General features: G+C 43.7%; 1 long non-coding RNA gene across 1 annotated transcript; it reads right to left on the reverse strand.

Moving 5' to 3' along the window:
- Window positions 1-28: 28 nt before the first annotated feature.
- LOC144583479 (uncharacterized) lies at window positions 29-7,011 on the reverse strand. Its single transcript, XR_013537254.1, has 2 exons — window positions 6,900-7,011; window positions 29-3,601 (listed from the first exon to the last, which is right to left on the reverse strand). It is a non-coding gene; the product is annotated as an uncharacterized LOC144583479 (long non-coding RNA).
- Between the last annotated feature and the right edge of the window lie 3,894 nt (window positions 7,012-10,905).

Genomic DNA, 10,905 nt, shown 5'->3' on the forward strand with positions numbered 1-10,905 from the left:
AAAGGTTAATTTTGGTAGCCATCTTGTGTTTTTGTTTCCTTCTTATTTTGTTATTTGAAGCCTCTGCATGAGGCTGTCTCCACAGCTGTAATGCCGGCATAGGCCAAATTTCTTCCTTAAGGAGGCCTACATCTTGATGCCCATCGTTCTCATTGTTTTGTGCAGGTGTTTAAATGAAGTCTGCATTCCAGTGCCTCTTACCTGGATTCTCTCTGGATTCTCTCATGACTTAAGACTGTCCACCCCGCTTAAGTCATGCTCCTGGGTTCAATGTCCCAAGGGCCAGGATTATTCATGTGTCTAGAGGGCTGCTTGATCAGGATCACAGAAATGGCAGGTTTTCTGGGTAATGCTATAAACTGTTCATCTTGCATAGAGGACTCTGGAGCTTCTGCTGTAATCCACAAAGACAGGTTCCTACAGCAAGGCCAGCAGGGGAGGGGCAAACCAAGGACTGGAGGATGTTGTTTATTTCAATCACACGTTAAATCTGGAACATCTACTTACATGTCGGCTTACACAGAGAAAGGGCAGTTGAAATGCTGCAAGTTACGTCTGTTAAATGATACTGTATCAAAAAAAAAATGCTCTTGTTCAGGGATCCAGCTGAGACGTCTTGCCATGCCGGGTCAAGATCTGGTCAGTATATTCATGACTGCTCATACCAGAGCCCCAAAGGCTGAAGGGCTTTCCATCTTTGGCACCTTTAGACTCTGTAAAACAAACATCCTTTTTATGCTCACTGTGAGTAGCTGCTAGCCGTTTGGGGCCCCGTGCTACCCCACTCCACTTTGTTATTTCTGGTGGAAATAACATTCATGGCCTGAAACAAATAAGTGCCTCAAGGTAAAAAAAAAATTAAAAAGTCAATTTGGGGTTAAAATACAGGGCTCTGTTCTTTCAAGGAATGTCCATATATAGGACGACCCACAGGTTCAGCAGAATCATCATGGACATAATTTATTTTATTATTTATTTAACAGAAAAGGGATCAATAGATTTGAATGAGGGGCAGGAAACATGAGAGGCTGTGGACATTCACTTTCCGTCACTCCTCACAACTGGCTATGCTGCTAACAGCTGATGGGAAGTGAAGTCAAAGCAAATCTGTCCAAAAACCAAAAGCTGCTCACCCATCATACAGAAGTGGTTGTTTCAATGGTATTTCTCTAGGTATTTATTTCACTGGCAAGAAACCAGTCCAATAAGTTGGGGCGGAGGCTTGAAAAGAGACAAGCCTTTGTAGCAAAATTAATTTTTGACCATATTTGACCCCACAGGGTGTAAGTAGTCACTGCAGTCACACAGGAGATCTTATTTATTACATCTTGCTAATTCGCAGTGCATAATTGGCACTAGCTAATTGGCAGTTCTTGTCTTTATAATTCATGACTTCTTTATTCATAAGTCATGAGTTCATGAATCCTCAATAGTGCAGGTAGAATATTAGGGAACATTTACATATTTTAATATTTGTCCTGCAGTTTGTTCATTGGATTGATGTCTAAGGGAATCAGGAAATTTCTTCTCAATATCCTCTTTGTTTATGGGACTAAGATGACCATTTAGTGCCTACATGTTGGAAATAATGGAAAAAAATCCTAAAGATGTTCTCAAAAGGTTTGCATAATTCTCAGCTGCTAATTGTGGCTAATTGATGAGGTTCTGGGGTCCCTCTCAGTTGTGCAATCAGGCATGCGACCAGGTACACAACCAAGACATGCCCTAGCTCCTCATCAGTTAGCAGCAATTAGCTGTGGCAAGTTATACAGACCTTACACAAACATTCGAAGGATTCTGACCAACATGTTAATGTTAACAGGTTAAAATCCAAGTTGTTACTTTTTCAAATCAGCACCAGAAAAAGGTTCTTCAAATATAACATATTTTAAAAATCTGAAAAGTTATGCTAATGTGAGCTTTGGTCATCTGTGTGTTTTCTTCAGAGGACAAAGTTAAATTCACAGCCTCCCTCCTTCAAAGAGAAAGAAGACTATATTTCCCTTTAATCATTACAACTGAGGCAATAGTAGAAACTAGTCACACCTCTAAGGAAAGTGGATTCCACAATCTAGGAGTCCATGAAGGAGAAAGCCCTACTCCATATGCCTGTCAAGTGAGTCTTTACAGCTGCTGGCATTCTCAAGAGGGCCTCTCCTGAAGATCTTAACATCCAGGCAAGTTCATAACAACATAGGCAGACCCTTCGATTAGAACCATATGATCTTGGGGCTGTCTACCAGTTAGCAACCTAGCTGCCACATACGACACCATCTGAAGATCATGAAGCTCTACAAGAGTAGTTCTACACAGAGTTCATTGCAGTAGTCAAGACATTGCAAAACCAAGACATGAAAGTTTGCTGACAAATCAGACTCTAGAAATGCAGCATGAAATCACAGGTATCCTGGTGCAAGCTGCTCAAGAGGACATAACAGAGGTCACTCCTAGAAAATTCTACAAGGGAAAAAAAATCAGAAAATATGCTTTAGGATTTGCTACATGATAAATATTTGTGAATCTTTGTTGTGTATAATAACCACCATCACTTTTGATACTGCCTCCTTTACAAAGCTGACATTGTGGGTGTTTGAAGAAAACATTCTGGATCTATCCAAGCTGTTAAGTCAGCATTGTGGTGCAGTAAGGCCTGTATGTGGTGGAAAAGGAGGATTGCAAGCCTTAATTCACCAGAAGCATCAAAGAAAAATCACATAAATCCATGACAGTAAGTGGTTGTGGAAACTGTGGCTAATATAACGCCTGTTCTTGCAACAAGGAAAATTGCAATTTTGTATGAGAGTCAAACCCTCTCTTCCCTTTTGAAGCATCATTACTTAGCTCATTTGACAGTTACCAGTAACGTTTGTGTTGATTACAAAAAACATCACTGTTTCTGATGTTTTTTAAAAGGTGGAAACAGGAAACTTAAAGGGAGACAAAGTTGCCCAGAGTGGAAGCCTACTTGCTGTCGTGAAAAACAATTCTTTAATTATAATTTCTTCTTTTAAAAATATTAGTGAAAAAAGTCATTGAGACTCTACAACCTGCCTACTGATCTAGCATTTTGCATCAGGCTGTGCCCGCAGCTACCACTTCATGATCCTAGCACTTCCCTTAGTGAGTGACTATCTAAAAGTTTGCAAATGAAATGGTTTGCATTTTGTTGCTTCGAATTCTGTTTTAGTAGTGCTTTGCCTAACATTTTTAATATAGCGTTATTAATTCATTTAATATTTGAATAACTCACTCTTTTTAGTTTTAATATTGTGTTTTAATGATGTAATCTACCTTGGGTCTTTTCCCAGAAGAAAGGCAGGGCAAATAAATAAATAAATAAACAGAACATTGAAATTCTAGTATACAAACTCAAGTATACAGTATCTTGCAATCCCAACAAAGTCTGTTTCCCCCTAACAGGAACGTTTCCTTTGCTTGCAGATGCCCGATGTAGATTCTTGTGGAGACCAGCCCTGCTGGGATAAGACTTCCAGGAGGCTACATTTAATCTTCTGGCATTCTGTTCTTTCCCCCAACAGTCCAACCTTAAGTTTGAGCAGTTCATCAGCATACGCAAAGTAGAGCCGGCATGGCCTGCGGTCTGCAAAGATAAAGGAAGGAGTCATGAAGGCATGTCGGCTCAGCTTTCCACTCCTGAAAAATGCCTGCAGTTTACCATTCAAGATGTTTGAAGTCATTGCTAGCAGGAAGCCACTGGAGGGTTAAGAGATTGCACAAAAGACCCAGGGGCTGCTAATAGTAAGCCTGTCATTGGCAATATGGGATGGCTGGGAGGCGGGGGGGGGGGCTGAGGACATAGGCAGGACACATGAATGTACATTTATTGTATACCTCCCTGATTTGCACTGTTGCTTCATTATGGCATGCTGAAGCCAAAGGCACAACTCAAACAAAAGTGAAGGCTGCTGTGAATTTTTTTTTTCTCCCTTTGAACGCTGACGTTCTGAAATATGACCAGAAATTCTTTCCTTTAGGAAAAAAAAAACTTTTACTTTTTAAATGCAAAGCTCAGCCTCCTCCAAATGGATCTTCTGCTTTCAAGGGATGGTGCAAAACTCATCAAGGAGCAAACAAATCTGGCACTTGCATAAGAGAAGCAATTTGTGGCTCTGTAAAATGTCAGTGCAATTCAATTTGTACCATTTAGGAAAGCCCAGCACTTCTCCCATTTATTGTCTCCTTGCATAACCAGCAGCACCAAAAGGCTCCATCAGCCCCCCCCCTCCACCACTCCACCCCCCCCCCCCACTTACTTGCTCTTTTTGAAGGAGGACGGACTGAGGCAGCCCATTTAATGTATGACCTTCAGAAAACAGTTGCAAATGAAAAAAAATGGCAGTAGAAATAATCCTATTTGTACCTATCATCTTCCAGAGGCATATTACAAATTCCCCACTCAAAGTAGCAGGTGATAAAGAAAACTTTTTTTCCATAAATGAATAAATAAACAAACATTCTGAAACATCCCTTCTGTTTGTTTGGAAATACGGTTTTCTGTTGATCAAGTCATGACAACAGAGCCAAGGCTTGGTATTTAGATCTTGTCCTAGTACTACTATTTTTATAATTCATGTAAGAGCTGTATCTCACAGGTTTTTAGTTCAAAGATAAGTTTTTTTAAAAAATCTCCATAGGAAATTCATCATTTCTGAGAAGGGATTGTGGCTCTCTGCCACTAGAAGCATGGAAGAAGTTTCGGCACCTTAAAGATTAACCATTTTCTCTCATATTGTAAGCTTTTGTGAAGCTGAGCTCACTTCATCAGATAAAAACAATGCAATCAAATGCCACTGTAAAATGTGTTAGTCTTTCAGGTAGTGGCAGTGTAAAATGTAAGGTCATGCCTCTGTACCATGTGCTAGTCTTGTTGATGCAACTAATTCACACGGCCATTCTTTTAGAAGTTCAGAGCACGGTATTAGACTGCAAACAGTAATGCATGGAGAAGGGAGGAGGATGTGTTGACAACTCTCCACCAGCTTGTATAATCAAAGGGGAGCACCACCAACGGGAAGAACTCGCCAAGTGTATCTAGGCCAGTGGTGTCCAACCTTGACGCTCAAGATGTTCTTGGACTTCAACTCCCAGAAATCCTGGCCAGCACAGGTGGTGGTGAAGGCTTCTGGGAGCTGTAGTCCAAGAACATCTGGAGGGCTAAGGTTGGACACCACTGATCTAGGCCAACCCTCAACAGAAGCCAGCTGAGTCCATCGGGACCAAGACAGGCACCGACAGGCATGGAGGCTAGAGAATCAGCATCACGCTTGCTGCAGGCAGAAGCAGCAGCAAAAGCAGGCTGCCCCACCAGAGAAACTCCATAGTCAGCCTGCCTAATGGTCTCAAGAAAGGAAGCTTCCCACTCCTTCTTGCCCTTTGCGCTACTACTCAGGAGAGACCATCCAGGACCACGTAGAGTTCAGTGGCGCCTCTCGGAGGATCGCTGCACCTACAGGCCTGGTGGCTGTTAGTGGGGATTATGAAGGTGTGGTTGGAAAATGGGACTTTGCCATTTGTCCCTGGGAACACTTGACAATGTGCATCCAGCACCCTTGCTGAGGCGCACCATGCTTGGCCCATCTGTGAGGAGTCGTGGAGCTGGTAGAGGAGGTGAGTTTCCACTCCTCTCCATAAAAGATTACACAGGGGTATTGCCCTAAAGACTGTGGGAGGAAAAACAATTCCCTGGTACCCTAAGCTGCCAGTTTTACGACAGTGGCCTTGTTGGCCCTTTAAAGGTTTTGTAGCTCCAATAAAGAGCCTAAGCAGCAGCATGCTTTTATTCCAGCAACTACTCGCAGTGCCATCATGGAAGAAGCCACAGGGGCTGTTCACACTCATTAACATAGGAGGGAGACTAACAAGATAATAGCCTGGGCAATAGCCTTAGCTGTCATTTGTTGTTGTTTAGTCGTCTTCGTGACCCCATGGACCAGAGCACGCCAGGCCTCTTGGAGTTTGGTCAAAGTCATGTTGGTTGCTTTGATGACACGGCCCAACCATCTCATCCTGTTTCATCCTCTTGCCTTCACACTTTCCCAACATCAGGTTTTTTTTGGCTAACATAGGAATGCTCAAAGTTGTCTAGGGCAGCTGTTCTTTATGCCTACTGTTAACAGTTCTGAATGAGCAACACACAATGGTTGCTACTTTCCCAACACAACACCTTGGCCTTCCAGTGGTCTTGGACGGCAAGGAACCCATCCTACTTTGCAGGAGATGGCCCTGAGGGAGGTGAACAACTGCTTTACCAAGGCAGATACCAGTTTCCCACAGTAATATCCCATTATATCTCACTCCCAGCAACATTACTGTGTTGTTCATAATAGATGCTGACTCTGAGTCAGGAACTAGCAACCCATCCCTCATGATCAGAAAGCAGAGTCTTGAGGGTGGCAGGGTACCAAGGCTCAGAAAGAGAGAAATGTTTGCCTGAGACTGCTCTCTTGTGTTCATGGCAAAGGCAACATTAAAACTGGGACCCTCCTGATTTGTGGCTTACAAATTAATCATGTGTGTTTATTCAGAAGGAAGTCCCATTCTGTTCAGTGGGGCTTACCCTTGTGTAAATATGCATGAGACTGGGGCCTCAGGCCATGAACCAAAGCACATTTAACTAAACACTGGATATTTTACTTTTTTAGATTATAGCTTGCTGGAGGATGCTAGGATTACGGCCCAAAAAGTAAATTACCCAAGCTGTGTGCTCATCTGGGACTGGAGAACATATATCACTGAAACTCACTGAGATTTACTTCTAAGTAGTCATATGCCAGATAATGCAGTCAGACTCTTAGCCACTGCAACTGTTTTAGCTCTCTATATACAAACCTATGGCTGTTTCTCCAGGATGATGCACCACTGAACTCAATGATGCTTACCTCTGAGTATACACATTTGGATAACTGAGTATACACATGGCACTGTTGATTGCAAAAAAATCCATCTTGGTGTACACTGTTTTGATCTGTGCTTTCCTCTTTTGAGCATCTCTTCTGGGCTGGCTTCCAAGGAATGGCCTGAGAACACAAAGACATCTCACCCAATTAATGGCAGCATTCCAGAGGGACAGAGAGAGAGAGAGAGAGAGAGAGAGAACTGACTACAGGAATATGCCTACTTCAAACTTCTAGAAAGAAAAACAAAAACAAATGCTAATCGATAGCAATCAATGGATGTGTGTTAATTAATGTCTGGTTTCTGAAGCTAAACGCCATCAAGCCGGTGCACCACTTTTGCCTCGCCTCTGGGTAAATGATGTTTGGTTGCCCTTTTGTGAGACAGGCCTGGTATACAAATGAGCTGGCTCTCCCAGCAGACTCACCTGAAAGGTTAGCCCGTTGTGCACAGCATCTTAGATGAATGTTCGGAATCTACGCGATACAAATGAGGATTCCAGCAAAGAGCACTTATATTTGATTAATAGGGACAAATTTTACTTTGATGAGAGTACCTGAGACTGCAGTGGCCAAAAAGGTTATTCATCATCCTGCCAAAGCGTCAGCCGCTCAGTGTCGGTGCTGGAACTCTTGTTGCGACATCAAAAAAAAAGTGTGTGCGGTGGGGGGGTGTGAAAATGGATGATCTTCCGCTGCTGTGATGTTTAAAGAGAAGCCGGTTAAACGTGGGAGGTGTAATGAGGGGGCTCGTCCCCTCATTTGCAATCTTTCCAGACTACAGATTTGTCAAAATAGCTTGTGATGGGTTTGTCAGCTTTGTCACTTTTCGTCCCCTGATGCTCAGCTAATGTTTAATTATTGATGCCACCAGCTTTGTCGTCGTCATTGCGGCAAGAAATAAAAAAGAAAAGGGAGGGGTGTGCTTGGAAAAGTACAAGAAGTTTGCCAGAAGAAACAGGGATGTGGCTGAACAATCCCATCTGTGAGAACATCAGGGATGGCTTTTGAAAGGCTCTGACCTGGGGACAGGTAAGCTGAAGAACTTCTGGCAGTGATCCTAACTTCCTGCTCAGGCCATAAGACATGTCAGAGAGGCCTAGCTCCCATAAGGCCCACCCGTCAAATATTTAGATGAGAGGGAGGGAGGAAGACTTTTCTGGGGTGGCCCCATACTTGTGAAATGCCTTACAAATAGGAATATAAAAACAGATGGAGCATAGTGATTAAAATACATTATCACATTACGTTTTCTTCACTCCTGCTCTGATCCAGTTAAGCTTATGAACCACTTATTTTGTTAATCCGAGGAACCTTTTACAGGGCAGTCACTTCTGCTTAGGCCCTAAATTACCTGACTTGATATAAAATATTTCTGCGCCATCTTTCAAGGAAAGCCTTCTGAGAGTAGTTTGCTACATTGCTTGAGAGAACAATATAATATGGAAGATAGTTCCTCAACACAGCACAATACATTTAAACCAGCCAGCTTCCAGCCATTCTCTGTGAAGAGCCATCATGGCTTCCTTTCTTCAAAATGTGACCATGTCTTGGTGAGGTAACATGAGAAATGGGTGATAGCTTTCGCAGCAGCATTATCAGGTTGGCCCAGCACACAGCCAACAGCCTGTTTTATTTTTCCAAAGATATAGTAGAGAGCAGATAAGAGGACCAGGAGGCACAGCGCAGCGGCAGATGCCATGTGGTGCACATGGAATCACGGAATCATAGAAGAATGGAGTTGGAAGGGGCGTATACGGTCGTTGAGTCCAATGCCCTGCTCAATGCAGGAATCGAAGTCAAAATACATCTGACACATGGCGGTCTTTCTCTTGCATGCCTCCAGTGTTGGACCGCTCACCATCCCCCAAAGTAGTTAGTTCCATTGTCATATGGCAGGTCCCAGTTTCAGTCCCCATCTCTATTCTAAAAAGGAGCCAAGCAGATGCCTGTCAGAGAACTTCCCCTTCTAGGAAAGTCCTCTGACAGGCATCTCAGACCTACTACAGTATGTGCTGGCATATCTGAGACTCTGTTAGATGTACCATCTTAATCGTCATAACACATCTGCCTGTGCTCAGCTGATGAAAGAGGATGCTTGCTCTGTAAAAAGAAAAATAATAATCCTAGATGGATCCCCACCTTCTCCTCCCCACTCTTTTCAGGTTGGATGCTGGATGTGTATTAATATCATGTAGGTCAATTAGGGCCCTTCTGGTATTAGAATCTGGGATTTCAAATACATCATGCCTTTCAAACGCTTTTATTGATTCTTGCATTATTCGCTAATCTAAACAAATGCATCACTTCTATTTGGCTGCTGAATGATTATTAAAATTAAGAAACACAAGCAATTTGGAAAGAGGCACGTCCACGGTAAATTGTGAACTTGCCATAGAATATATTTAGGACTCCTAGATACTTTGACAGCCAAGCCTAACCTTTTGCCAGAGCAACTGCAGTTTAATTGCCAGTTTAACCCTGTTGGAAGAAAGGAAACTTGGCCATTTTTAATTGGCCACATGATTATTCCTCATTGTCAAGTGAGGGAAAGGCAGACAGCAGGTGTGTATATGCATTCCTCAGGCACAACAATGCCACTTTGGAAGGCAAATCTGTTTTCAAGTTAACAAAGAAAATCAGGATTCAGCATGTAAAGTGTTTTGCCAGTTAAGTGTTAAGTGCCCGGTTGATTGCTCCAAGACAGATAAGAGAGCAGCTGTTGCAAAAGTAAAAGAGTTCCATGCAGAGTTTATGAAAAATTAGCAACCTGACACAACTTAGTCATTAATTTTTTTATTTCTTCCTCTAGAAATCTCCCCTCCTTGACCATTTAAAGTTGGGAGTGTTACTCCTGAGTACAGATGGACACAAATCCGAATGGACACCAGGTGGCACATGCCCCACTCCTCCTCTTCCTTTTTGGTCACAGCTGGAGCATGGACTGCCCTTCCTTGCCTCCTCCAGGAGCTGCCCACTCGGATGAGGAGGCGGGACAGGGACTGCAGCAGTGCTGCTTTTGAGTGGCAGCTGCTGGAGGAGGCGGAGAAGGGAAGTCCGTGCTCCTTCTGTGACTGGTGAAACAACTGAAGAGAAGGAGAAGTGGAGTGCACACCAGCTAGTGAGTGGGGGCATCTGGCTGGGATGGGTGGGGGACAGGACCGTGTAGCACCTGTGGTGCCAGTACAATGATCCAGCATGACCTGACAATCCAGATCCATGCCCGTCTCTACTCCCGAGTTCCTGCCATAATGGCTTTGGTGTCAGAATTAGTGCAAACTTAAAAAAAAAACCCACAACTCGGCTGCTGAAAGATTTGCCTGGCTCAGGTAGCATAGCCTTTCCCTAGCTAGCAAATCTAATCCATAGTCCTCGATCCTCCAAACAGGGATGCATTCAAGCAGAAACTTAGGGCCAGTGTCAGGAGCCCCACTGAGCGGAATGGGACAGGACAAATTCAGCAGGACTGACAAGCCATGTTTTGAATCCAGGGAGACAATGCGTGTGGCCATCTGAAGAACAGGGTGGACGACACGCAGCCCATGAGTTGCATACAACCTCTCTGCCCGCCCCCAGCACTCTTGTCCATCAATGAAATCATCATCATCCCACCAAAAATCAGCAGTACATCCACAGGGAAAAAGTCCCCACATTTCCTTTTCCCCTTCATGAATTGCTGCCTTGTCATGGCGAAGGGGCTTGAGTAACTCAGAAAAGCTATGGGCTATGCCGTGCAGGGACACCCAAGACGGACAGGACATAGTGGAGAGTTCCGACTAAACACAATCCACCTGGAGTAGGAAATGGCAATGCCACTCCAGTATCTTTGCCAAGAATGCCCCATGATCAGAAACAAAAGGCTAAAAGATATGACGCTGGAAGATGGGACCCTCAGGTCGGAAGGCATCCAACATGCTACTGAGGAAGAGTGGAGGACAAGTACAAGTAGCTCCAGAGCTAATGAAGTGGTTGGGCCAAAGCCGAAAGGACG

The sequence above is a fragment of the Pogona vitticeps genome, chromosome 1, assembly GCF_051106095.1.
Source record: "Pogona vitticeps strain Pit_001003342236 chromosome 1, PviZW2.1, whole genome shotgun sequence".
NCBI classification, from domain to species: Eukaryota; Metazoa; Chordata; class Lepidosauria; order Squamata; family Agamidae; genus Pogona; species Pogona vitticeps.